Source organism: Gasterosteus aculeatus, chromosome 11 (genome assembly GCF_964276395.1).
Source record: "Gasterosteus aculeatus chromosome 11, fGasAcu3.hap1.1, whole genome shotgun sequence".
NCBI lineage: Eukaryota > Metazoa > Chordata > Actinopteri > Perciformes > Gasterosteidae > Gasterosteus > Gasterosteus aculeatus.
The window spans coordinates 750,672-771,616 of record NC_135699.1 but is presented as its reverse complement, the minus strand read 5'-3'; the positions used below and the strand labels follow the sequence as shown (position 1 = coordinate 771,616).

The following is a 20,945-nucleotide window of genomic DNA, read 5'->3' as shown; positions in this document are numbered from 1 at the left end:
GTTTCGTCTTCCATAGGTAGGTACCTACTTTTATACCAGCATAAGAAATTTTTAAGAATCGTGACCCGTTTTCATGTGGCGTGAAGTTATTGGATTAAATTGGTTAGCAACTAGCGTCACAAAAAGTTCTCAAAATATCCATGAAATCCTCCGAATTTAAAAGTGGGCCTGCACATACTTTGCAAGAACAAGGATCATGTGAAGGCACATAGAGAATGGATTTTGATGTTTTCCTTCAGCAGTCCAACATCCCATTCGTCCTTTCCAAATAGAGTGATGACGCCCAACGTGGGGCTCGAACCCACGACCCTGAGATTAAGAGTCTCATGCTCTACCGACTGAGCTAGCCGGGCACTCTGACGTGTCCCATCGTGGACGGACCCAACCCATTTCTTCTGAAATACTGCAATTCTCTCTGGCACTACAGCATAGTTTCTCTTGACTGTTCATTTCCGTTATTTGCTCTTATTACATGAATACGAAAGCCGGACCCAACCCATTTCTTCTGAAATACTGCAATTCTCTCTGGCACTACAGCATAGTTTCTCTTCACTGTTCATTTCCGTTATTTGCACTTATTACATGAATAAGAAAGCCGATGCCAACCCATTTCTTCTGAAATACTGCAATTCTCTCTGGCACTACAGCATAGTTTCTCTTCACTGTTCATTTCCGTTATTTGCTCTTATTACATGAATAAGAAAGCCGAAAATATGAAAGGAGGGACTTAAAAAGGTCAATTTTACCCGAATAAAAAAACGAAAGGTAGATAAAACTAATAACTTGGTATTTACACTGGAAGGAAATTTTGTGGCGGACAAGATTCTTTTTGAACTTCATTAGTTTCGTCTTCCTTTTTCCCGAATAAAAAAACGAAAGGTAGCTAAAACTAATAACTTGGTATTTACACTGGAAGGAAATTTTGTGGCGGACAAGATTCTTTTTGAACTTCATTAGTTTCGTCTTCCATAGGTAGGTACCTACTTTTATACCAGCATAAGAAATTTTTAAGAATCGTGACCCGTTTTCATGTGGCGTGAAGTTATTGGATTAAACTGGTTAGCAACTAGCGTCACAAAAAGTTCTCAAAATATCCATGAAATCCTCCGAATTTAAAATTGGGCCTGCACATACTTTGCAAGAACAAGGATCATGTGAAGGCACATAGAGAATGGATTTTGATGTTTTCCTTCAGCAGTCCAACATCCCATTCGTCCTTTCCAAATAGAGTGATGACGCCCAACGTGGGGCTCGAACCCACGACTCTGAGATTAAGAGTCTCATGCTCTACCGACTGAGCTAGCCGGGCACTCTGACGTTTCCCATCGTGGACGGAACCAACCCATTTCTTCTGAAATACTGCAATTCTGTCTGGCACTACAGCATAGTTTCTCTTGACTGTTCATTTTCGTTATTTGCTCTTATTACATGAATACGAAAGCCGATGCCAACCCATTTCTTCTGAAATACTGCAATTCTCTCTGGCACTACAGCATAGTTTCTCTTCACTGTTCATTTCCGTTATTTGCTCTTATTACATGAATACGAAAGCCGGAAATATGAAAGGAGGGACTTAAAAAGGTCAATTTTACCCGAATAAAAAAACGAAAGGTAGCTAAAACTAATAACTTGGTATTTACACTGGAAGGAAATTTTGTGGCGGACAAGATTCTTTTTGAACTTCATTAGTTTCGTCTTCCATATGTAGGTACCTACTTTTATACCAGCATAAGACATTTTTAAGAATCGTGACCCGTTTTCATGTGGCGTGAAGTTATTGGATTAAACTGGTTAGCAACTAGCGTCACAAAAAGTTCTGAAAATATCCATGAAATCCTCCGAATTTAAAAGTGGGCCTGCACATACTTTGCAAGAACAAGGATTATGTGAAGGCACATAGAGAATGGATTTTGATGTTTTCCTTCAGCAGTCCAACATCCCATTCGTCCTTTCCAAATAGAGTGATGACGCCCAACGTGGGGCTCGAACCCACGACCCTGAGATTAAGAGTCTCATGCTCTACCGACTGAGCTAGCCGGGCACTCTGACGTTTCCCATCGTGGACGGACCTAACCCATTTCTTCTGAAATACTGCAATTCTCTCTGGCACTACAGCATAGTTTCTCTTGACTGTTCATTTTCGTTATTTGCTCTTATTACATGAATACGAAAGCCGATGCCAACCCATTTCTTCTGAAATACTGCAATTCTCTCTGGCACCACAGCATAGTTTCTCTTCACTGTTCATTTCCGTTATTTGCTCTTATTACATGAATACGAAAGCCGGAAATATGAAAGGAGGGACTTAAAAAGGTAAATTTTACCCGAATAAAAAAACGAAAGGTAGCTAAAACTAATAACTTGGTATTTACACTGGAAGGAAATTTTGTGGCGGACAAGATTCTTTTTGAACTTCATTAGTTTCGTCTTCCATATGTAGGTACCTACTTTTATACCAGCATAAGAAATTTTTAAGAATCGTGACCCGTTTTCATGTGGCGTGAAGTTATTGGATTAAACTGGTTAGCAACTAGCGTCACAAAAAGTTCTGAAAATATCCATGAAATCCTCCGAATTTAAAAGTGGGCCTGCACATACTTTGCAAGAACAAGGATTATGTGAAGGCACATAGAGAATGGATTTTGATGTTTTCCTTCAGCAGTCCAACATCCCATTCGTCCTTTCCAAATAGAGTGATGACGCCCAACGTGGGGCTCGAACCCACGACCCTGAGATTAAGAGTCTCATGCTCTACCGACTGAGCTAGCCGGGCACTCTGACGTTTCCCATCGTGGACGGACCCAACCCATTTCTTCTGAAATACTGCAATTCTCTCTGGCACTACAGCATAGTTTCTCTTGACTGTTCATTTTCGTTATTTGCTCTTATTACATGAATACGAAAGCCGATGCCAACCCATTTCTTCTGAAATACTGCAATTCTCTCTGGCACCACAGCATAGTTTCTCTTCACTGTTCATTTCCGTTATTTGCTCTTATTACATGAATACGAAAGCCGGAAATATGAAAGGAGGGACTTAAAAAGGTCAATTTTACCCGAATAAAAAAACGAAAGGTAGCTAAAACTAATAACTTGGTATTTACACTGGAAGGAAATTTTGTGGCGGACAAGATTCTTTTTGAACTTCATTAGTTTCGTCTTCCATATGTAGGTACCTACTTTTATACCAGCATAAGAAATTTTTAAGAATCGTGACCCGTTTTCATGTGGCGTGAAGTTATTGGATTAAACTGGTTAGCAACTAGCGTCACAAAAAGTTCTGAAAATATCCATGAAATCCTCCGAATTTAAAAGTGGGCCTGCACATACTTTGCAAGAACAAGGATTATGTGAAGGCACATAGAGAATGGATTTTGATGTTTTCCTTCAGCAGTCCAACATCCCATTCGTCCTTTCCAAATAGAGTGATGACGCCCAACGTGGGGCTCCAACCCACGACCCTGAGATTAAGAGTCTCATGCTCTACCGACTGAGCTAGCCGGGCACTCTGACGTTTCCCATCGTGGACGGACCCAACCCATTTCTTCTGAAATACTGCAATTCTCTCTGGCACTACAGCATAGTTTCTCTTGACTGTTCATTTTCGTTATTTGCTCTTATTACATGAATACGAAAGCCGATGCCAACCCATTTCTTCTGAAATACTGCAATTCTCTCTGGCACCACAGCATAGTTTCTCTTCACTGTTCATTTCCGTTATTTGCTCTTATTACATGAATACGAAAGCCGAAAATATGAAAGGAGGGACTTAAAAAGGTCAATTTTACCCGAATAAAAAAACGAAAGGTAGCTAAAACTAATAACTTGGTATTTACACTGGAAGGAAATTTTGTGGCGGACAAGATTCTTTTTGAACTTCATTAGTTTCGTCTTCCATATGTAGGTACCTACTTTTATACCAGCATAAGAAATTTTTAAAAATCGTGACCCGTTTTCATGTGGCGTGAAGTTATTGGATTAAACTGGTTAGCAACTAGCGTCACAAAAAGTTCTCAAAATATCCATGAAATCCTCCGAATTTAAAAGTGGGCCTGCACATACTTTGCAAGAACAAGGATTATGTGAAGGCACATAGAGAATGGATTTTGATGTTTTCCTTGAGCAGTCCAACATCCCATTCGTCCTTTCCAAATAGAGTGATGACGCCCAACGTGGGGCTCAAACCCACGACCTTGAGATTAAGAGTCTTATGCTCTACCGACTGAGCTAGCCGGGCACTCTGGCGTTTCCCATCGTGGACGGACCCAACCCATTTCTTCTGAAATACTGCAATTCTCTCTGGCACTACAGCATAGTTTCTCTTGACTGTTCATTTTCGTTATTTGCTCTTATTACATGAATACGAAAGCCGATGCCAACCCATTTCTTCTGAAATACTGCAATTCTCTCTGGCACTACAGCATAGTTTCTCTTCACTGTTCATTTCCGTTATTTGCTCTTATTACATGAATAAGAAAGTCGAAAATATGAAAGGAGGGACTTAAAAAGGTCAATTTTACCCGAATAAAAAAACGAAAGGTAGATAAAACTAATAACTTGGTATTTACACTGGAAGGAAATTTTGTGGCGGACAAGATTCTTTTTGAACTTCATTAGTTTCGTCTTCCTTTTTCCCGAATAAAAAAACGAAAGGTAGCTAAAACTAATAACTTGGTATTTACACTGGAAGGAAATTTTGTGGCGGACAAGATTCTTTTTGAACTTCATTAGTTTCGTCTTCCATAGGTAGGTACCTACTTTTATACCAGCATAAGAAATTTTTAAGAATCGTGACCCGTTTTCATGTGGCGTGAAGTTATTGGATTAAACTGGTTAGCAACTAGCGTCACAAAAAGTTCTCAAAATATCCATGAAATCCTCCGAATTTAAAAGTGGGCCTGCACATACTTTGCAAGAACAGGGATTATGTGAAGGCACATAGAGAATGGATTTTGATGTTTTCCTTGAGCAGTCCAACATCCCATTCGTCCTTTCCAAATAGAGTGATGACGCCCAACGTGGGGCTCAAACCCACGACCTTGAGATTAAGAGTCTCATGCTCTACCGACTGAGCTAGCCGGGCACTCTGGCGTTTCCCATCGTGGACGGACCCAACCCATTTCTTCTGAAATACTGCAATTCTCTCTGGCACTACAGCATAGTTTCTCTTGACTGTTCATTTTCGTTATTTGCTCTTATTACATGAATACGAAAGCCGATGCCAACCCATTTCTTCTGAAATACTGCAATTCTCTCTGGCACCACAGCATAGTTTCTCTTCACTGTTCATTTCCGTTATTTGCTCTTATTACATGAATACGAAAGCCGAAAATATGAAAGGAGGGACTTAAAAAGGTCAATTTTACCCGAATAAAAAAACGAAAGGTAGCTAAAACTAATAACTTGGTATTTACACTGGAAGGAAATTTTGTGGCGGACAAGATTCTTTTTGAACTTCATTAGTTTCGTCTTCCATAGGTAGGTACCTACTTTTATACCAGCATAAGAAATTTTTAAGAATCGTGACCCGTTTTCATGTGGCGTGAAGTTATTGGATTAAACTGGTTAGCAACTAGCGTCACAAAAAGTTCTCAAAATATCCATGAAATCCTCCGAATTTAAAAGTGGGCCTGCACATACTTTGCAAGAACAAGGATCATGTGAAGGCACATAGAGAATGGATTTTGATGTTTTCCTTCAGCAGTCCAACATCCCATTCGTCCTTTCCAAAAAGAGTGATGACGCCCAACGTGGGGCTCGAACCCACGACCCTGAGATTAAGAGTCTCATGCTCTACCGACTGAGCTAGCCGGGCACTCTGACGTTTCCCACCGTGGACGGACCCAACCCATTTCTTCTGAAATACTGCAATTCTCTCTGGCACTACAGCATAGTTTCTCTTGACTGTTCATTTTCGTTATTTGCTCTTATTACATGAATACGAAAGCCGATGCCAACCCATTTCTTCTGAAATACTGCATCTCTCTCTGGCACTACAGCATAGTTTCTCTTCACTGTTCATTTCCGTTATTTGCTCTTATTACATGAATACGAAAGCCGGAAATATGAAAGGAGGGACTTAAAAAGGTCAATTTTACCCGAATAAAAAAACGAAAGGTAGCTAAAACTAATAACTTGGTATTTACACTGGAAGGAAATTTTGTGGCGGACAAGATTCTTTTTGAACTTCATTAGTTTCGTCTTCCATAGGTAGGTACCTACTTTTATACCAGCATAAGAAATTTTTAAGAATCGTGACCCGTTTTCATGTGGCGTGAAGTTATTGGATTAAACTGGTTAGCAACTAGCGTCACAAAAAGTTCTCAAAATATCCATGAAATCCTCCGAATTTAAAAGTGGGCCTGCACATACTTTGCAAGAACAGGGATTATGTGAAGGCACATAGAGAATGGATTTTGATGTTTTCCTTGAGCAGTCCAACATCCCATTCGTCCTTTCCAAATAGAGTGATGACGCCCAACGTGGGGCTCAAACCCACGACCTTGAGATTAAGAGTCTTATGCTCTACCGACTGAGCTAGCCGGGCACTCTGGCGTTTCCCATCGTGGACGGACCCAACCCATTTCTTCTGAAATACTGCAATTCTCTCTGGCACTACAGCATAGTTTCTCTTGACTGTTCATTTTCGTTATTTGCTCTTATTACATGAATACGAAAGCCGATGCCAACCCATTTCTTCTGAAATACTGCAATTCTCTCTGGCACTACAGCATAGTTTCTCTTCACTGTTCATTTCCGTTATTTGCTCTTATTACATGAATAAGAAAGCCGAAAATATGAAAGGAGGGACTTAAAAAGGTCAATTTTACCCGAATAAAAAAACGAAAGGTAGATAAAACTAATAACTTGGTATTTACACTGGAAGGAAATTTTGTGGCGGACAAGATTCTTTTTGAACTTCATTAGTTTCGTCTTCCTTTTTCCCGAATAAAAAAACGAAAGGTAGCTAAAACTAATAACTTGGTATTTACACTGGAAGGAAATTTTGTGGCGGACAAGATTCTTTTTGAACTTCATTAGTTTCGTCTTCCATAGGTAGGTACCTACTTTTATACCAGCATAAGAAATTTTTAAGAATCGTGACCCGTTTTCATGTGGCGTGAAGTTATTGGATTAAACTGGTTAGCAACTAGCGTCACAAAAAGTTCTCAAAATATCCATGAAATCCTCCGAATTTAAAAGTGGGCCTGCACATACTTTGCAAGAACAAGGATCATGTGAAGGCACATAGAGAATGGATTTTGATGTTTTCCTTCAGCAGTCCAACATCCCATTCGTCCTTTCCAAAAAGAGTGATGACGCCCAACGTGGGGCTCGAACCCACGACCCTGAGATTAAGAGTCTCATGCTCTACCGACTGAGCTAGCCGGGCACTCTGACGTTTCCCATCGTGGACGGACCCAACCCATTTCTTCTGAAATACTGCAATTCTCTCTGGCACTACAGCATAGTTTCTCTTGACTGTTCATTTTCGTTATTTGCTCTTATTACATGAATACGAAAGCCGATGCCAACCCATTTCTTCTGAAATACTGCATCTCTCTCTGGCACTACAGCATAGTTTCTCTTCACTGTTCATTTCCGTTATTTGCTCTTATTACATGAATACGAAAGCCGGAAATATGAAAGGAGGGACTTAAAAAGGTCAATTTTACCCGAATAAAAAAACGAAAGGTAGCTAAAACTAATAACTTGGTATTTACACTGGAAGGAAATTTTGTGGCGGACAAGATTCTTTTTGAACTTCATTAGTTTCGTCTTCCATAGGTAGGTACCTACTTTTATACCAGCATAAGAAATTTTTAAGAATCGTGACCCGTTTTCATGTGGCGTGAAGTTATTGGATTAAACTGGTTAGCAACTAGCGTCACAAAAAGTTCTCAAAATATCCATGAAATCCTCCGAATTTAAAAGTGGGCCTGCACATACTTTGCAAGAACAAGGATCATGTGAAGGCACATAGAGAATGGATTTTGATGTTTTCCTTCAGCAGTCCAACATCCCATTCGTCCTTTCCAAAAAGAGTGATGACGGCCAACGTGGGGCTCGAACCCACGACCCTGAGATTAAGAGTCTCATGCTCTACCGACTGAGCTAGCCGGGCACTCTGACGTTTCCCACCGTGGACGGACCCAACCCATTTCTTCTGAAATACTGCAATTCTCTCTGGCACTACAGCATAGTTTCTCTTGACTGTTCATTTTCGTTATTTGCTCTTATTACATGAATACGAAAGCCGATGCCAACCCATTTCTTCTGAAATACTGCATCTCTCTCTGGCACTACAGCATAGTTTCTCTTCACTGTTCATTTCCGTTATTTGCTCTTATTACATGAATACGAAAGCCGGAAATATGAAAGGAGGGACTTAAAAAGGTCAATTTTACCCGAATAAAAAAACGAAAGGTAGCTAAAACTAATAACTTGGTATTTACACTGGAAGGAAATTTTGTGGCGGACAAGATTCTTTTTGAACTTCATTAGTTTCGTCTTCCATAGGTAGGTACCTACTTTTATACCAGCATAAGAAATTTTTAAGAATCGTGACCCGTTTTCATGTGGCGTGAAGTTATTGGATTAAACTGGTTAGCAACTAGCGTCACAAAAAGTTCTCAAAATATCCATGAAATCCTCCGAATTTAAAAGTGGGCCTGCACATACTTTGCAAGAACAAGGATCATGTGAAGGCACATAGAGAATGGATTTTGATGTTTTCCTTCAGCAGTCCAACATCCCATTCGTCCTTTCCAAAAAGAGTGATGACGCCCAACGTGGGGCTCGAACCCACGACCCTGAGATTAAGAGTCTCATGCTCTACCGACTGAGCTAGCCGGGCACTCTGACGTTTCCCACCGTGGACGGACCCAACCCATTTCTTCTGAAATACTGCAATTCTCTCTGGCACTACAGCATAGTTTCTCTTGACTGTTCATTTTCGTTATTTGCTCTTATTACATGAATACGAAAGCCGATGCCAACCCATTTCTTCTGAAATACTGCATCTCTCTCTGGCACTACAGCATAGTTTCTCTTCACTGTTCATTTCCGTTATTTGCTCTTATTACATGAATACGAAAGCCGGAAATATGAAAGGAGGGACTTAAAAAGGTCAATTTTACCCGAATAAAAAAACGAAAGGTAGCTAAAACTAATAACTTGGTATTTACACTGGAAGGAAATTTTGTGGCGGACAAGATTCTTTTTGAACTTCATTAGTTTCGTCTTCCATATGTAGGTACCTACTTTTATACCAGCATAAGAAATTTTTAAGAATCGTGACCCGTTTTCATGTGGCGTGAAGTTATTGGATTAAACTGGTTAGCAACTAGCGTCACAAAAAGTTCTCAAAATATCCATGAAATCCTCCGAATTTAAAAGTGGGCCTGCACATACTTTGCAAGAACAAGGATTATGTGAAGGCACATAGAGAATGGATTTTGATGTTTTCCTTGAGCAGTCCAACATCCCATTTGTCCTTTCCAAATAGAGTGATGACGCCCAACGTGGGGCTCAAACCCACGACCTTGAGATTAAGAGTCTTATGCTCTACCGACTGAGCTAGCCGGGCACTCTGGCGTTTCCCATCGTGGACGGACCCAACCCATTTCTTCTGAAATACTGCAATTCTCTCTGGCACTACAGCATAGTTTCTCTTGACTGTTCATTTTCGTTATTTGCTCTTATTACATGAATACGAAAGCCGATGCCAACCCATTTCTTCTGAAATACTGCAATTCTCTCTGGCACTACAGCATAGTTTCTCTTCACTGTTCATTTCCGTTATTTGCTCTTATTACATGAATAAGAAAGCCGAAAATATGAAAGGAGGGACTTAAAAAGGTCAATTTTACCCGAATAAAAAAACGAAAGGTAGATAAAACTAATAACTTGGTATTTACACTGGAAGGAAATTTTGTGGCGGACAAGATTCTTTTTGAACTTCATTAGTTTCGTCTTCCTTTTTCCCGAATAAAAAAACGAAAGGTAGCTAAAACTAATAACTTGGTATTTACACTGGAAGGAAATTTTGTGGCGGACAAGATTCTTTTTGAACTTCATTAGTTTCGTCTTCCATAGGTAGGTACCTACTTTTATACCAGCATAAGAAATTTTTAAGAATCGTGACCCGTTTTCATGTGGCGTGAAGTTATTGGATTAAACTGGTTAGCAACTAGCGTCACAAAAAGTTCTCAAAATATCCATGAAATCCTCCGAATTTAAAAGTGGGCCTGCACATACTTTGCAAGAACAAGGATCATGTGAAGGCACATAGAGAATGGATTTTGATGTTTTCCTTCAGCAGTCCAACATCCCATTCGTCCTTTCCAAATAGAGTGATGACGCCCAACGTGGGGCTCGAACCCACGACCCTGAGATTAAGAGTCTCATGCTCTACCGACTGAGCTAGCCGGGCACTCTGACGTTTCCCATCGTGGACGGAACCAACCCATTTCTTCTGAAATACTGCAATTCTCTCTGGCACTACAGCATAGTTTCTCTTGACTGTTCATTTTCGTTATTTGCTCTTATTACATGAATACGAAAGCCGATGCCAACCCATTTCTTCTGAAATACTGCATCTCTCTCTGGCACTACAGCATAGTTTCTCTTCACTGTTCATTTCCGTTATTTGCTCTTATTACATGAATACGAAAGCCGGAAATATGAAAGGAGGGACTTAAAAAGGTCAATTTTACCCGAATAAAAAAACGAAAGGTAGCTAAAACTAATAACTTGGTATTTACACTGGAAGGAAATTTTGTGGCGGACAAGATTCTTTTTGAACTTCATTAGTTTCGTCTTCCATATGTAGGTACCTACTTTTATACCAGCATAAGAAATTTTTAAGAATCGTGACCCGTTTTCATGTGGCGTGAAGTTATTGGATTAAACTGGTTAGCAACTAGCGTCACAAAAAGTTCTCAAAATATCCATGAAATCCTCCGAATTTAAAAGTGGGCCTGCACATACTTTGCAAGAACAAGGATTATGTGAAGGCACATAGAGAATGGATTTTGATGTTTTCCTTCAGCAGTCCAACATCCCATTCGTCCTTTCCAAATAGAGTGATGACGCCCAACGTGGGGCTCGAACCCACGACCCTGAGATTAAGAGTCTCATGCTCTACCGACTGAGCTAGCCGGGCACTCTGACGTTTCCCATCGTGGACGGACCCAACCCATTTCTTCTGAAATACTGCAATTCTCTCTGGCACTACAGCATAGTTTCTCTTGACTGTTCATTTTCGTTATTTGCTCTTATTACATGAATACGAAAGCCGATGCCAACCCATTTCTTCTGAAATACTGCAATTCTCTCTGGCACTACAGCATAGTTTCTCTTCACTGTTCATTTCCGTTATTTGCTCTTATTACATGAATAAGAAAGCCGAAAATATGAAAGGAGGGACTTAAAAAGGTCAATTTTACCCGAAAAAAAAAATGAAAGGTAGCTAAAACTAATAACTTGGTATTTACACTGGAAGGAAATTTTGTGGCGGACAAGATTCTTTTTGAACTTCATTAGTTTCGTCTTCCATATGTAGGTACCTACTTTTATACCAGCATAAGAAGGGTTTAAGAGTCGTGACCCGTTTTCATGTGGCGTGAAGTTATTGGATTAAACTGGTTAGCAACTAGCGTCACAAAAAGTTCTCAAAATATCCATGAAACCCTCCGAATTTCAAAGTGGGCCTGCACATACTTTGCAAGAACAAGGATTGTGTGAAGGCACATAGAGAATGGATTTTGATGTTTTCCTTGAGCAGTCCAACATCCCTTTCCTGCCTTCCAAATAGAGTATTGACGCCCAACGTGGGGCTAGAACCCACTACTCTGACATGTCCCATTGTGGACGGACCCAACCCATTTCTTCTGAAATACTGCAATTCTCTCTGGCACTACAGCATAGTTTCTCTTGACTGTTCATTTTCGTTATTTGCTCTTATTACATGAATACGAAAGCCGATGCCAACCCATTTCTTCTGAAATACTGCATCTCTCTCTGGCACTACAGCATAGTTTCTCTTCACTGTTCATTTCCGTTATTTGCTCTTATTACATGAATACGAAAGCCGGAAATATGAAAGGAGGGACTTAAAAAGGTCAATTTTACCCGAATAAAAAAACGAAAGGTAGCTAAAACTAATAACTTGGTATTTACACTGGAAGGAAATTTTGTGGCGGACAAGATTCTTTTTGAACTTCATTAGTTTCGTCTTCCATAGGTAGGTACCTACTTTTATACCAGCATAAGAAATTTTTAAGAATCGTGACCCGTTTTCATGTGGCGTGAAGTTATTGGATTAAACTGGTTAGCAACTAGCGTCACAAAAAGTTCTCAAAATATCCATGAAATCCTCCGAATTTAAAAGTGGGCCTGCACATACTTTGCAAGAACAGGGATTATGTGAAGGCACATAGAGAATGGATTTTGATGTTTTCCTTGAGCAGTCCAACATCCCATTCGTCCTTTCCAAATAGAGTGATGACGCCCAAAGTGGGGCTCAAACCCACGACCTTGAGATTAAGAGTCTTATGCTCTACCGACTGAGCTAGCCGGGCACTCTGGCGTTTCCCATCGTGGACGGACCCAACCCATTTCTTCTGAAATACTGCAATTCTCTCTGGCACTACAGCATAGTTTCTCTTGACTGTTCATTTTCGTTATTTGCTCTTATTACATGAATACGAAAGCCGATGCCAACCCATTTCTTCTGAAATACTGCAATTCTCTCTGGCACTACAGCATAGTTTCTCTTGACTGTTCATTTCCGTTATTTGCTCTTATTACATGAATAAGAAAGCCGAAAATATGAAAGGAGGGACTTAAAAAGGTCAATTTTACCCGAATAAAAAAACGAAAGGTAGATAAAACTAATAACTTGGTATTTACACTGGAAGGAAATTTTGTGGCGGACAAGATTCTTTTTGAACTTCATTAGTTTCGTCTTCCATATGTAGGTACCTACTTTTATACCAGCATAAGAAATTTTTAAGAATCGTGACCCGTTTTCATGTGGCGTGAAGTTATTGGATTAAACTGGTTAGCAACTAGCGTCACAAAAAGTTCTCAAAATATCCATGAAATCCTCCGAATTTAAAAGTGGGCCTGCACATACTTTGCAAGAACAAGGATTATGTGAAGGGACATAGAGAATGGATTTTGATGTTTTCCTTCAGCAGTCCAACATCCCATTCGTCCTTTCCAAATAGAGTGATGACGCCCAACGTGGGGCTCGAACCCACGACCCTGAGATTAAGAGTCTCATGCTCTACCGACTGAGCTAGCCGGGCACTCTGACGTTTCCCATCGTGGACGGACCCAACCCATTTCTTCTGAAATACTGCAATTCTCTCTGGCACTACAGCATAGTTTCTCTTGACTGTTCATTTTCGTTATTTGCTCTTATTACATGAATACGAAAGCCGATGCCAACCCATTTCTTCTGAAATACTGCATCTCTCTCTGGCACTACAGCATAGTTTCTCTTCACTGTTCATTTCCGTTATTTGCTCTTATTACATGAATACGAAAGCCGGAAATATGAAAGGAGGGACTTAAAAAGGTCAATTTTACCCGAATAAAAAAACGAAAGGTAGCTAAAACTAATAACTTGGTATTTACACTGGAAGGAAATTTTGTGGCGGACAAGATTCTTTTTGAACTTCATTAGTTTCGTCTTCCATATGTAGGTACCTACTTTTATACCAGCATAAGAAATTTTTAAGAATCGTGACCCGTTTTCATGTGGCGTGAAGTTATTGGATTAAACTGGTTAGCAACTAGCGTCACAAAAAGTTCTCAAAATATCCATGAAACCCTCCGAATTTAAAAGTGGGCCTGCACATACTTTGCAAGAACAAGGATTATGTGAAGGCACATAGAGAATGGATTTCTGTTCTGTTATTGGATTAAACTGGTTAGCAACTAGCGTCACAAAAAGTTCTCAAAATATCCATGAAATCCTCCGAATTTAAAAGTGGGCCTCCACATACTTTGCAAGAACAAGGATTATGTGAAGGCACATAGAGAATGGATTTTGATGTTTTCCTTCAGCAGTCCAACATCCCATTCGTCCTTTCCAAATAGAGTGATGACGCCCAACGTGGGGCTCGAACCCACGACCCTGAGATTAAGAGTCTCATGCTCTACCGACTGAGCTAGCCGGGCACTCTGACGTTTCCCATCGTGGACGGACCCAACCCATTTCTTCTGAAATACTGCAATTCTCTCTGGCACTACAGCATAGTTTCTCTTGACTGTTCATTTTCGTTATTTGCTCTTATTACATGAATACGAAAGCCGATGCCAACCCATTTCTTCTGAAATACTGCAATTCTCTCTGGCACTACAGCATAGTTTCTCTTGACTGTTCATTTTCGTTATTTGCTCTTATTACATGAATACGAAAGCCGATGCCAACCCATTTCTTCTGAAATACTGCAATTCTCTCTGGCACCACAGCATAGTTTCTCTTCTCTGTTCATTTCCGTTATTTGCTCTCATTACATGAATACGAAAGCGGGAAATATGAAAGGAGGGACTTAAAAAGGTCAATTTTACCTGTATAAAAAAACGAAAGGTAGCTAAAACTAATAACTTGGTATTTACACTGGAAGGAAATTTTGTGGCGGACAAGATTCTTTTTGAACTTCATTAGTTTCGTCTTCCATATGTAGGTACCTACTTTTATACCAGCATAAGAAATTTTTAAGAATCGTGACCCGTTTTCATGTGGCGTGAAGTTATTGGATTAAACTGGTTAGCAACTAGCGTCACAAAAAGTTCTCAAAATATCCATGAAACCCTCCGAATTTAAAAGTGGGCCTGCACATACTTTGCAAGAACAAGGATTATGTGAAGGCACATAGAGAATGGATTTCTGTTCTGTTATTGGATTAAACTGGTTAGCAACTAGCGTCACAAAAAGTTCTCAAAATATCCATGAAATCCTCCGAATTTAAAAGTGGGCCTGCACATACTTTGCAAGAACAAGGATTATGTGAAGGCACATAGAGAATGGATTTTGATGTTTTCCTTCAGCAGTCCAACATCCCATTCGTCCTTTCCAAATAGAGTGATGACGCCCAACGTGGGGCTCGAACCCACGACCCTGAGATTAAGAGTCTCATGCTCTACCGACTGAGCTAGCCGGGCACTCTGACGTTTCCCATCGTGGACGGACCCAACCCATTTCTTCTGAAATACTGCAATTCTCTCTGGCACTACAGCATAGTTTCTCTTGACTGTTCATTTTCGTTATTTGCTCTTATTACATGAATACGAAAGCCGATGCCAACCCATTTCTTCTGAAATACTGCAATTCTCTCTGGCACTACAGCATAGTTTCTCTTGACTGTTCATTTTCGTTATTTGCTCTTATTACATGAATACGAAAGCCGATGCCAACCCATTTCTTCTGAAATACTGCAATTCTCTCTGGCACCACAGCATAGTTTCTCTTCTCTGTTCATTTCCGTTATTTGCTCTCATTACATGAATAAGAAAGCCGAAAATATGAAAGGAGGGACTTAAAAAGGTCAATTTTTACCCGAATAAAAAAACGAAAGGTAGCTAAAACTAATAACTTGGTATTTACACTGGAAGGAAATTTTGTGGCGGACAAGATTCTTTTTGAACTTCATTAGTTTCGTCTTCCATATGTAGGTACCTACTTTTATACAAGCATAAGAAGTTTTTAAGAATCGTGACCCGTTTTCATGTGGCGTGAAGTTATTGGATTAAACTGGTTAGCAACTAGCGTCACAAAAAGTTCTCAAAATATCCATGAAATCCTCCGAATTTAAAAGTGGGCCTGCACATACTTTGCAAGAAGAAGGATTATGTGAATGCACATAGAGAATGGATTTTGATGTTTTCCTTCAGCGGTCCAACATCCCATTCGTCCTTCCCAAATAGAGTGATGACGCCCAACGTGGGGCTCGAACCCACGACCCTGAGATTAAGAGTCTCATGCTCTACCGACTGAGCTAGCCGGGCACTCTGACGTTTCCCATCGTGGACGGACCCAACCCATTTCTTCTGAAATACTGCAATTCTCTCTGGCACTACAGCATAGTTTCTCTTGACTGTTCATTTTCGTTATTTGCTCTTATTACATGAATAAGAAAGCCGAAAATATGAAAGGAGGGACTTAAAAAGGTCAATTTTTACCCGAATAAAAAAACGAAAGGTAGCTAAAACTAATAACTTGGTATTTACACTGGAAGGAAATTTTGTGGCGGACAAGATTCTTTTTGAACTTCATTAGTTTCGTCTTCCATATGTAGGTACCTACTTTTATACAAGCATAAGAAGTTTTTAAGAATCGTGACCCGTTTTCATGTGGCGTGAAGTTATTGGATTAAACTGGTTAGCAACTAGCGTCACAAAAAGTTCTCAAAATATCCATGAAATCCTCCGAATTTAAAAGTGGGCCTGCACATACTTTGCAAGAACAAGGATTATGTGAAGGCACATAGAGAATGGATTTCTGTTCTGTTATTGGATTAAACTGGTTAGCAACTAGCGTCACAAAAAGTTCTCAAAATATCCATGAAATCCTCCGAATTTAAAAGTGGGCCTGCACATACTTTGCAAGAACAAGGATTATGTGAAGGCACATAGAGAATGGATTTTGATGTTTTCCTTCAGCAGTCCAACATCCCATTCGTCCTTTCCAAATAGAGTGATGACGCCCAACGTGGGGCTCGAACCCACGACGCTGAGATTAAGAGTCTCATGCTCTACCGACTGAGCTAGCCGGGCACTCTGACGTTTCCCATCGTGGACGGACCCAACCCATTTCTTCTGAAATACTGCAATTCTCTCTGGCACTACAGCATAGTTTCTCTTGACTGTTCATTTTCGTTATTTGCTCTTATTACATGAATACGAAAGCCGATGCCAACCCATTTCTTCTGAAATACTGCAATTCTCTCTGGCACTACAGCATAGTTTCTCTTGACTGTTCATTTTCGTTATTTGCTCTTATTACATGAATAAGAAAGCCGAAAATATGAAAGGAGGGACTTAAAAAGGTCAATTTTTACCCGAATAAAAAAACGAAAGGTAGCTAAAACTAATAACTTGGTATTTACACTGGAAGGAAATTTTGTGGCGGACAAGATTCTTTTTGAACTTCATTAGTTTCGTCTTCCATATGTAGGTACCTACTTTTATACAAGCATAAGAAGTTTTTAAGAATCGTGACCCGTTTTCATGTGGCGTGAAGTTATTGGATTAAACTGGTTAGCAACTAGCGTCACAAAAAGTTCTCAAAATATCCATGAAATCCTCCGAATTTAAAAGTGGGCCTGCACATACTTTGCAAGAACAAGGATTATGTGAAGGCACATAGAGAATGGATTTTGATGTTTTCCTTCAGCAGTCCAACATCCCATTCGTCCTTTCCAAATAGAGTGATGACGCCCAACGTGGGGCTCGAACCCACGACCCTGAGATTAAGAGTCTCATGCTCTACCGACTGAGCTAGCCGGGCACTCTGACGTTTCCCATCGTGGACGGACCCAACCCATTTCTTCTGAAATACTGCAATTCTCTCTGGCACTACAGCATAGTTTCTCTTGACTGTTCATTTTCGTTATTTGCTCTTATTACATGAATACGAAAGCCGATGCCAACCCATTTCTTCTGAAATACTGCAATTCTCTCTGGCACTACAGCATAGTTTCTCTTGACTGTTCATTTTCGTTATTTGCTCTTATTACATGAATAAGAAAGCCGAAAATATGAAAGGAGGGACTTAAAAAGGTCAATTTTTACCCGAATAAAAAAACGAAAGGTAGCTAAAACTAATAACTTGGTATTTACACTGGAAGGAAATTTTGTGGCGGACAAGATTCTTTTTGAACTTCATTAGTTTCGTCTTCCATATGTAGGTACCTACTTTTATACAAGCATAAGAAGTTTTTAAGAATCGTGACCCGTTTTCATGTGGCGTGAAGTTATTGGATTAAACTGGTTAGCAACTAGCGTCACAAAAAGTTCTCAAAATATCCATGAAATCCTCCGAATTTAAAAGTGGGCCTGCACATACTTTGCAAGAACAAGGATTATGTGAAGGCACATAGAGAATGGATTTCTGTTCTGTTATTGGATTAAACTGGTTAGCAACTAGCGTCACAAAAAGTTCTCAAAATATCCATGAAATCCTCCGAATTTAAAAGTGGGCCTGCACATACTTTGCAAGAACAAGGATTATGTGAATGCACATAGAGAATGGATTTTGATGTTTTCCTTCAGCGGTCCAACATCCCATTCGTCCTTCCCAAATAGAGTGATGACGCCCAACGTGGGGCTCGAACCCACGACCCTGAGATTAAGAGTCTCATGCTCTACCGACTGAGCTAGCCGGGCACTCTGACGTTTCCCATCGTGGACGGACCCAACCCATTTCTTCTGAAATACTGCAATTCTCTCTGGCACTACAGCATAGTTTCTCTTGACTGTTCATTTTCGTTATTTGCTCTTATTACATGAATACGAAAGCCGATGCCAACCCATTTCTTCTGAAATACTGCAATTCTCTCTGGCACTACAGCATAGTTTCTCTTGACTGTTCATTTTCGTTATTTGCTCTTATTACATGAATAAGAAAGCCGAAAATATGAAAGGAGGGACTTAAAAAGGTCAATTTTTACCCGAATAAAAAAACGAAAGGTAGCTAAAACTAATAACTTGGTATTTACACTGGAAGGAAATTTTGTGGCGGACAAGATTCTTTTTGAACTTCATTAGTTTCGTCTTCCATATGTAGGTACCTACTTTTATACAAGCATAAGAAGTTTTTAAGAATCGTGACCCGTTTTCATGTGGCGTGAAGTTATTGGATTAAACTGGTTAGCAACTAGCGTCACAAAAAGTTCTCAAAATATCCATGAAATCCTCCGAATTTAAAAGTGGGCCTGGACATACTTTGCAAGAAGAAGGATTATGTGAATGCACATAGAGAATGGATTTTGATGTTTTCCTTCAGCGGTCCAACATCCCATTCGTCCTTCCCAAATAGAGTGATGACGCCCAACGTGGGGCTCGAACCCACGACCCTGAGATTAAGAGTCTCATGCTCTACCGACTGAGCTAGCCGGGCACTCTGACGTTTCCCATCGTGGACGGACCCAACCCATTTCTTCTGAAATACTGCAATTCTCTCTGGCACTACAGCATAGTTTCTCTTGACTGTTCATTTTCGTTATTTGCTCTTATTACATGAATAAGAAAGCCGAAAATATGAAAGGAGGGACTTAAAAAGGTCAATTTTTACCCGAATAAAAAAACGAAAGGTAGCTAAAACTAATAACTTGGTATTTACACTGGAAGGAAATTTTGTGGCGGACAAGATTCTTTTTGAACTTCATTAGTTTCGTCTTCCATATGTAGGTACCTACTTTTATACAAGCATAAGAAGTTTTTAAGAATCGTGACCCGTTTTCATGTGGCGTGAAGTTATTGGATTAAACTGGTTAGCAACTAGCGTCACAAAAAGTTCTCAAAATATCCATGAAATCCTCCGAATTTAAAAGTGGGCCTGCACATACTTTGCAAGAAGAAGGATTATGTGAATGCACATAGAGAATGGATTTTGATGTTTTCCTTCAGCGGTCCAACATCCCATTCGTCCTTCCCAAATAGAGTGATGACGCCCAACGTGGGGCTCGAACCCACGACCCTGAGATTAAGAGTCTCATGCTCTACCGACTGAGCTAGCCGGGCACTCTGACGTTTCCCATCGTGGACGGACCCAACCCATTTCTTCTGAAATACTGCAATTCTCTCTGGCACTACAGCATAGTTTCTCTTGACTGTTCATTTTCGTTATTTGCTCTTATTACATGAATACGAAAGCCGATGCCAACCCATTTCTTCTGAAATACTGCAATTCTCTCTGGCACTACAGCATAGTTTCTCTTGACTGTTCATTTTCGTTATTTGCTCTTATTACATGAATAAGAAAGCCGAAAATATGAAAGGAGGGACTTAAAAAGGTCAATTTTTACCCGAATAAAAAAACGAAAGGTAGCTAAAACTAATAACTTGGTATTTACACTGGAAGGAAATTTTGTGGCGGACAAGATTCTTTTTGAACTTCATTAGTTTCGTCTTCCATATGTAGGTACCTACTTTTATACAAGCATAAGAAGTTTTTAAGAATCGTGACCCGTTTTCATGTGGCGTGAAGTTATTGGATTAAACTGGTTAGCAACTAGCGTCACAAAAAGTTCTCAAAATATCCATGAAATCCTCCGAATTTAAAAGTGGGCCTGCACATACTTTGCAAGAACAAGGATTATGTGAAGGCACATAGAGAATGGATTTCTGTTCTGTTATTGGATTAAACTGGTTAGCAACTAGCGTCACAAAAAGTTCTCAAAATATCCATGAAATCCTCCGAATTTAAAAGTGGGCCTGCACATACTTTGCAAGAACAAGGATTATGTGAATGCACATAGAGAATGGATTTTGATGTTTTCCTTCAGCGGTCCAACATCCCATTCGTCCTTCCCAAATAGAGTGATGACGCCCAACGTGGGGCTCGAACCCACGACCCTGAGATTAAGAGTCTCATGCTCTACCGACTGAGCTAGCCGGGCACTCTGACGTTTCCCATCGTGGACGGACCCAACCCATTTCTTCTGAAATACTGCAATTCTCTCTGGCACTACAGCATAGTTTCTCTTGACTGTTCATTTTCGTTATTTGCTCTTATTACATGAATACGAAAGCCGATGCCAACCCATTTCTTCTGAAATACTGCAATTCTCTCTGGCACTACAGCATAGTTTCTCTTGACTGTTCATTTTCGTTATTTGCTCTTATTACATGAATAAGAAAGCCGAAAATATGAAAGGAGGGACTTAAAAAGGTCAATTTTTACCCGAATAAAAAAACGAAAGGTAGCT

General features: G+C 40.0%; 26 non-coding genes across 26 annotated transcripts; all 26 read right to left on the bottom strand.

Moving 5' to 3' along the window:
• Positions 1-280: 280 nt before the first annotated feature.
• trnak-cuu (transfer RNA lysine (anticodon CUU)) lies at positions 281-353 on the bottom strand. The gene has a single exon. It is a non-coding gene; the product is annotated as a tRNA-Lys (tRNA).
• An 883-nt stretch (positions 354-1,236) lies between these two features.
• trnak-cuu (transfer RNA lysine (anticodon CUU)) lies at positions 1,237-1,309 on the bottom strand. Its single transcript has one exon. It is a non-coding gene; the product is annotated as a tRNA-Lys (tRNA).
• A 659-nt stretch (positions 1,310-1,968) lies between these two features.
• trnak-cuu (transfer RNA lysine (anticodon CUU)) lies at positions 1,969-2,041 on the bottom strand. The gene has a single exon. It is a non-coding gene; the product is annotated as a tRNA-Lys (tRNA).
• A 659-nt stretch (positions 2,042-2,700) lies between these two features.
• trnak-cuu (transfer RNA lysine (anticodon CUU)) lies at positions 2,701-2,773 on the bottom strand. The gene has a single exon. It is a non-coding gene; the product is annotated as a tRNA-Lys (tRNA).
• Positions 2,774-3,432: 659 nt separating this feature from the next.
• Positions 3,433-3,505, bottom strand: trnak-cuu (transfer RNA lysine (anticodon CUU)). Its single transcript has one exon. It is a non-coding gene; the product is annotated as a tRNA-Lys (tRNA).
• Positions 3,506-4,164: 659 nt separating this feature from the next.
• Positions 4,165-4,237, bottom strand: trnak-cuu (transfer RNA lysine (anticodon CUU)). Its single transcript has one exon. It is a non-coding gene; the product is annotated as a tRNA-Lys (tRNA).
• A 773-nt stretch (positions 4,238-5,010) lies between these two features.
• On the bottom strand, positions 5,011-5,083 carry trnak-cuu (transfer RNA lysine (anticodon CUU)). The gene has a single exon. It is a non-coding gene; the product is annotated as a tRNA-Lys (tRNA).
• Positions 5,084-5,742: 659 nt separating this feature from the next.
• On the bottom strand, positions 5,743-5,815 carry trnak-cuu (transfer RNA lysine (anticodon CUU)). Its single transcript has one exon. It is a non-coding gene; the product is annotated as a tRNA-Lys (tRNA).
• Positions 5,816-6,474: 659 nt separating this feature from the next.
• Positions 6,475-6,547, bottom strand: trnak-cuu (transfer RNA lysine (anticodon CUU)). The gene has a single exon. It is a non-coding gene; the product is annotated as a tRNA-Lys (tRNA).
• Positions 6,548-7,320: 773 nt separating this feature from the next.
• Positions 7,321-7,393, bottom strand: trnak-cuu (transfer RNA lysine (anticodon CUU)). The gene has a single exon. It is a non-coding gene; the product is annotated as a tRNA-Lys (tRNA).
• A 659-nt stretch (positions 7,394-8,052) lies between these two features.
• trnak-cuu (transfer RNA lysine (anticodon CUU)) lies at positions 8,053-8,125 on the bottom strand. The gene has a single exon. It is a non-coding gene; the product is annotated as a tRNA-Lys (tRNA).
• Positions 8,126-8,784: 659 nt separating this feature from the next.
• Positions 8,785-8,857, bottom strand: trnak-cuu (transfer RNA lysine (anticodon CUU)). The gene has a single exon. It is a non-coding gene; the product is annotated as a tRNA-Lys (tRNA).
• A 659-nt stretch (positions 8,858-9,516) lies between these two features.
• Positions 9,517-9,589, bottom strand: trnak-cuu (transfer RNA lysine (anticodon CUU)). The gene has a single exon. It is a non-coding gene; the product is annotated as a tRNA-Lys (tRNA).
• Positions 9,590-10,362: 773 nt separating this feature from the next.
• trnak-cuu (transfer RNA lysine (anticodon CUU)) lies at positions 10,363-10,435 on the bottom strand. Its single transcript has one exon. It is a non-coding gene; the product is annotated as a tRNA-Lys (tRNA).
• A 659-nt stretch (positions 10,436-11,094) lies between these two features.
• Positions 11,095-11,167, bottom strand: trnak-cuu (transfer RNA lysine (anticodon CUU)). Its single transcript has one exon. It is a non-coding gene; the product is annotated as a tRNA-Lys (tRNA).
• A 1,344-nt stretch (positions 11,168-12,511) lies between these two features.
• On the bottom strand, positions 12,512-12,584 carry trnak-cuu (transfer RNA lysine (anticodon CUU)). Its single transcript has one exon. It is a non-coding gene; the product is annotated as a tRNA-Lys (tRNA).
• A 659-nt stretch (positions 12,585-13,243) lies between these two features.
• Positions 13,244-13,316, bottom strand: trnak-cuu (transfer RNA lysine (anticodon CUU)). Its single transcript has one exon. It is a non-coding gene; the product is annotated as a tRNA-Lys (tRNA).
• Positions 13,317-14,120: 804 nt separating this feature from the next.
• trnak-cuu (transfer RNA lysine (anticodon CUU)) lies at positions 14,121-14,193 on the bottom strand. Its single transcript has one exon. It is a non-coding gene; the product is annotated as a tRNA-Lys (tRNA).
• A 914-nt stretch (positions 14,194-15,107) lies between these two features.
• On the bottom strand, positions 15,108-15,180 carry trnak-cuu (transfer RNA lysine (anticodon CUU)). Its single transcript has one exon. It is a non-coding gene; the product is annotated as a tRNA-Lys (tRNA).
• A 770-nt stretch (positions 15,181-15,950) lies between these two features.
• On the bottom strand, positions 15,951-16,023 carry trnak-cuu (transfer RNA lysine (anticodon CUU)). Its single transcript has one exon. It is a non-coding gene; the product is annotated as a tRNA-Lys (tRNA).
• Positions 16,024-16,718: 695 nt separating this feature from the next.
• Positions 16,719-16,791, bottom strand: trnak-cuu (transfer RNA lysine (anticodon CUU)). The gene has a single exon. It is a non-coding gene; the product is annotated as a tRNA-Lys (tRNA).
• Positions 16,792-17,451: 660 nt separating this feature from the next.
• trnak-cuu (transfer RNA lysine (anticodon CUU)) lies at positions 17,452-17,524 on the bottom strand. The gene has a single exon. It is a non-coding gene; the product is annotated as a tRNA-Lys (tRNA).
• An 805-nt stretch (positions 17,525-18,329) lies between these two features.
• Positions 18,330-18,402, bottom strand: trnak-cuu (transfer RNA lysine (anticodon CUU)). Its single transcript has one exon. It is a non-coding gene; the product is annotated as a tRNA-Lys (tRNA).
• Positions 18,403-19,062: 660 nt separating this feature from the next.
• Positions 19,063-19,135, bottom strand: trnak-cuu (transfer RNA lysine (anticodon CUU)). Its single transcript has one exon. It is a non-coding gene; the product is annotated as a tRNA-Lys (tRNA).
• A 550-nt stretch (positions 19,136-19,685) lies between these two features.
• trnak-cuu (transfer RNA lysine (anticodon CUU)) lies at positions 19,686-19,758 on the bottom strand. Its single transcript has one exon. It is a non-coding gene; the product is annotated as a tRNA-Lys (tRNA).
• An 805-nt stretch (positions 19,759-20,563) lies between these two features.
• On the bottom strand, positions 20,564-20,636 carry trnak-cuu (transfer RNA lysine (anticodon CUU)). Its single transcript has one exon. It is a non-coding gene; the product is annotated as a tRNA-Lys (tRNA).
• Positions 20,637-20,945: the final 309 nt, after the last annotated feature.